Source organism: Grammomys surdaster, unplaced genomic scaffold (assembly GCF_004785775.1).
Source record: "Grammomys surdaster isolate TR1022 unplaced genomic scaffold, NIH_TR_1.0 278, whole genome shotgun sequence".
NCBI lineage: Eukaryota > Metazoa > Chordata > Mammalia > Rodentia > Muridae > Grammomys > Grammomys surdaster.
Genome location: NW_021604719.1, coordinates 11452247 through 11457944, shown reverse-complemented (window position 1 = coordinate 11457944; position 5698 = coordinate 11452247).

The following is a 5698-nucleotide window of genomic DNA, read 5'->3' as shown; positions in this document are numbered from 1 at the left end:
GGTTGTTCTGTGCTCACTATACCCAACTCTGGTTTTCTCCTTACTTCTCTGTTGTCTCCCATGTATTATCCCTCGGGGAGCATTTTTTCTTTTCTGAGTAACTGCCTAACAGTATACTGTATTTCGGCTTATTCAGAACCCATTCAGTAATTTCTCCAGGTTAAAATGATTGCCCTTTTCAGGTCTGGAAGAGGAGGGGATCAGAATCTAAAGTTCATTCACACATTCAATGAACATTGTACATGTGCCTAACACTGCATCAAAACAGACATGTAAAAACACACACATTTGGTGCCCTTAGAAATTTTGCAGTCCTGCCTGGGGGAAGACAAGCAAGAAAATTAATGGCACTTGAGGTTATAATAAGAATCACCATGAGCTAGAAAGAATGCTCAGTAGCTCAGAATAAGAACATGTCTTTCTTCCACAGGACTGGAGTTCAGATCCCAGTACCCAGGTTTCATAACTACCTGTAACACCAATTTTAGGCACTCCAGTGCTCTCCTTTAGCCTCTGCAGAAACCTATGTGTGAGCATGGGCGTGGGCGCGTGTACACACACACACACAAACAAACAAAATAAATCTAAAAAATGTGCCAAAATTATGATAGATGTAGGTAAAGATTTCTTATAGAGGTGGTGTGGTGAGGATAATCATTTACAATTGATTAATATGGTTTCTTTTGTTTTTCTAAGACAGGAAGGTAATGACTGTTCCAAATTGAGGCAGTTTGGAGGAAGAAGGAAGGAGGAATCAGGAAGAAGCTTGACCTGCATGAGAAAGCAAGGTGACGATAAGGACACAGGTCTGGTCTGCCTGCCTCTCCTGATGCTTATCTGGGGGCTGTGGGAAAGCCGTGACTCACTGGCCACCTCTAGCCATCAGAAGTGAACCCGGAGGGAAAGCACACAGTCCAACTCCTACACACAGAGAAAAGTCCTGAACTCTGTCTCTACAGAGTTCTCCTTTTTTCTAATGCAGATCCTAATTCTGGAAGATGAGATCTGGGGCCCGGGATGATGGCTCACTTGCTAAGCAACTTGCTGCACACACATTTGTACTCAACCTCAGGCTCCTGTGCTCACATTAGGAGCTGGCGCTTGTTACCCTAGTTCTAAGGGGGGGCTCACTGGTCAGCCAGCTGACCCTCTAAGCTTCAAGGTGGATGAGAAATTCTGCCTTATGCAAAATAAGGTGGTGGGGCAACTGAGGAAGACGCCAGACATTGACCTCTGGCCTCCAAAGGCGGTCTCTACAAGCTTCACCATAGTTTGAAGTTGCAAATCTTAATGAGTAACTGTTTTTTCAGGTCAGGCCTCTCTTTGTTCTAGATACTTGGCATCCTACTTACATTGACATGCAGACATGATTTACTGAAACAATAGAGGTAGAACTGGACTATTGTCCTCAGTATAGGGACTTTCTTAGCACTGTGATTCACTTATGTGTTTTAAGGTTTCTTTTTGAAAGTGCATTAGCTCCACCGACTCTGTGTGTAAGTGTTGTGTGATGACTTGTGATTATGACATTTTTAGGCAAATGTGCTTTACTCAATGAAGAACTAGCCTTCCTTTTTTTTTTTTACAACTGCAACAATGAAAAGATACCATCTCTCCAGATCTTAGCTCATCAGGCAACTGTGTGAGAGGTGTTATTCCGGATCTGACTGGTCACTGAAAGGCATTGCTCCAGATGAATGCAGGCCTGAAACAGGCACACACTATATCCAGCTGTGAGAGTTTGGATCTTAAATGCCCTTCAAAGTGAACGTGCTGGAGGTGTGAGCCTTTGGTATTATGGAGGTGCAGGAGAGGTGGCGGGGAGGAGCAGTGGTAGGAAGTTACATCATTAGAGGTGTGGCTTGAAGTAGGGACTGTAGGCCCTTCCTGTTCCTCTATTTTGCTTCCTGGTTGCCATGTACTGAGGGGCATTGTTTCATCACACACCTTTGCCTGGCTGTGTGGTTCTGCAGAAGGCACAAATCTGCAGGGATACACTATCACAAACTGAAATTCAGAACCAAACAATGAACTTCCTCCTCCTACACTGCCTCCTCTCTTTTCTTCCCGCCTGATATCTCCTCCCTCATTCTCTTCCTCTGAGTTTTATCTTCTTTAATTTTAGACAATGTAAATGATGGATTTTTTTTTCCTCACACACTGCATAGGGGCTGGGGGGAAATCTTAATGGTGAGAGTGTGTTCTGTGCAAGCAGTAGAATCTGAGTTGGGAATCTCAGTGTCCTAAAAAGCCGAGAGTGGCACCTTCTACCTATAAGCACAGCTCATTTTAGAGGTGGAGACAGTAATAGACCTGGAACTTATTGGCTACCAGCCTACCTCCAGCTTCAATGATAGACTTTGTATCAAGGAAATAAAGTAGGTCTGACCTTGGCATTTGAATGGGAGGTACACGCCAGTGCACATACACACCATGCTTACACGACTACATAAATGCACACATTGAAACAAAGAACAACAAGGAGGTCTCTGTTCCAAAGAAAATAAATTTAAAGTCAAAATAAAGGAGCTCTCAGGGACATCAGTATCACTTATGTTATATGGATGCTATATGAATGACAAGCAGCAGCTAGTTATCGTGACAGGTGACAGATGTGAAGTAATTGCTTAGTTTGTTAACATCCTTCTCAACTGTCCTCAAAGAAAATCATACTTCGAGTCACACAATCATCACAGTCGTCTAGAGGAAAGATCAGGCCATCTGGATTCACATTCTCACTGGTTGTTACTGAAATCAGCAAGAATGTTCTGCAGCCTGCACCACAAAAGGCATTACTCTTTCAGGCCTTGGTTCTTTGCATTTCCTTTGAGTGATTTAATGCCATCATGGATGTCCTTTCTCTAGGTCTCTTTAGAGAAACTGGTTTTCTGTAAGCAACAACTCCCAGCAGTATGAACATGGTTGCGTACTGTACTTTTGGTCCCGTCACCTTTGACCTTCCGCAGAAGTATTTCCACCAGTGACTGAGTCATCTAAGTTACGCTCTGTCTTGATGACCTGCTCAGCCTCCACCTCTAGGCACAGCCCATCTGGGATCTGGATCTTGGAGATGTAGGGGAACAGCTCATTGAGATGGCTGCTGCAGCTGAGGCCTGGGTAGCTAACCATGACAGCAGCTGTAAGGAGCCAGCATTGACGCTGACCTGCTTGCTCAGAGCAAGCCTGGGCAACTGAAGCAGCAATCAAAAGTCAAGGATAGGTAGGAAAAGAAGAACTCTTTCTTGGTTTTGATTGTCTGAGTTGTTTTTCCTCAACAGAAAACTGATAAGCATATCAACTGTAGAGCTTTATTTTATTGATGCTTCTAACTTTTTGACCTGTTTCTTTATAAATGTCATTTACCTGCTTATAACCATGGATACCAGTGTGACTTGGAACATCTGAGGGCTTGTGCTTGAGAAAATATATGTCTGGTCTTTCTGATTATTTTATTGCAGAAATTAGCTTATAAAGTGTATTGTCATATTTTTATATCAACTATCTGAAAAGTATAAAATTCACAGACTGTGATCTTTAATTTACAATAAGTTTTCTTTATATTAAAGTTTAAAATGAAACTTAAAAATAGGAAAACACTTTTTGAGTGTAGCGCTTTTCTTTGTTTCTTTGTTTCTTTGTTTCTTTCTTTTATTCTTTCTTTTTTTTCTAGATTTAAACTTTGGGATTTTGACTTTGTGTGATTTCAATATTTAAGATTCACTATTTGTATATTTTGAAATTAAGCCCTAAGTTTTCTTGATTCTTATAGGACCTGAAAGTAGTTTCGCATTTTTGTGGGGATGCAAGAGTAGAATCAGAGTGCCTTATGCTAAAACTAGTAGCCTTCACAGCTAAAGCTGTGACTCACTGGGAAGTGTAATTAATACCTTAGAGGGGCCTGGAATGTCAGGTTTGTCTAATCGGGGCCAAGTGGCCAGTGTCACCAACTGCATATGAATGCCACTGGAGACAGGTAGAACTCAAATAGTGAGGTTCTTTTGTTCTAGGGTCAAGAGAGTCCCCAAGCTGTAATAGACTGGCTCCTTCTTCCTTTTCTGCACTTCCCACCAGCTGCATGTTCCACAGAGAAGTGGAGCCAAGCTGTCTGATAGATTTACACTTTCGGCCAATTTCAAGGAATCAGTATTGTTTACAGGACCAAATTCAATGCTGTATCCAACAAGACCTGTAAAAAGGGGCACAGCATTCAAAGACACAGGATAAAATTTATGTTATTCTTTACAATAACAAATTATATTACACACACACACACACACACACACACACACACACGAGCTTATACTCATGCTGTGAATAGAGCTGTTTATGCCAAAGTTCTCTGGTTATCAAAGTTCAGAAACTCCCCAGTACTAACCTAAGGAAAGGAATAGTTAAGGATCCCAAAAAGCAATCTCATGGATATACATAAGCCCAGGACAAGAAGACACAGGCCTCACGGAAGCAAAATGGAAAATGCAGGACCCAAATTCACACTCAATACCTTTCTGTGGTCTCAGGTTCTCCCTTGTGCTCAGTTCACTTTTCTTATGAAGCTTGTAAGACTCAGAACCGTCATGGCCATTCACTCAAAGTCTTCCAGTAGTTAGCAACTTCTGTTGTTTTTTCTTTAAAAAAAAATTCAAATTACATAACCTCAGTAAAAATGGATAAAAAGAATCAAAGGTAAAATGTGGAACTGTACAACGTCTAGAGCAAACAATCAAAGTCAATCCTGTAACTTTGCATAAGGCAAAGAATTCTTAGGTATGACAGCACAAACACAGCATATAAAAAAAAGTGAGGAACTGGGCTTTGTAAATACAATTCTTCTCTACAAAATATACTATTAAGAAAACAAGAATACTCTCTGGAGAGATGGCTCAGCAGTTAAGAGCACTGGCTGTCCTTCCAGAGGTCCTGAGTTCAATTCTCAGCAACCACATGATGGCTCACAACCATCTCATAATGAAATCTGATGCCCCCTTCTAGTATGCAGGTGTATGTGCAGATATACATTAAATAAATAAAACTCAAGAAAGAAAAAAAAAAGAAAATGAAAATACAAAGCACACACTGAACTATCTGTACCATATATACCTAGAAGAAGGTCAGAGGACAACATCTGGTCATGGTCCTTGTCTTTCACTTTATTTGAGACAAGGTCTCTTGTGTTATATCAGGTTAGCTGACCAATTAGCTTCTCTTGGCCCACTTCTTATCTCACCATAGAAGCACTGGTCTTGGACAGGCATGTTACTATGCTCAACTTTATGTGCTTCCTGGAGATTTGAACTCAGGTCCTCACACTTCTGTGGCAAGTCCTGCTTTGAAGATGTTCTACCATTGATGTGTTCACAAAGTTTCAAACAATTCGGAGGATAGCTACATAAGGGAGGCAGACCAAACGTCAGGTAACCTCGGTGGTAACAGAACTTCTACTCAACTGAGACCATATGGAGAAGCTATTTTGAATATATCATTGGGACAAATCTGAGGGGCATGCAAGTACAGAGTAAGGCTCTGGGTCCAACACACCAAGGGCTTTCTTGTCAGGGAGTATGACTGATGCATGGGGAAAGACAGAGGCAGTCCTAGTTTCTTTCTATTGCCTCTCACAGACCAGTTCAAAGGCTAATAAAGTTATACACTTTAAGTAACATAAAAAATGCTCCTCTGAAAAGAAATCATCTTTGAGGAA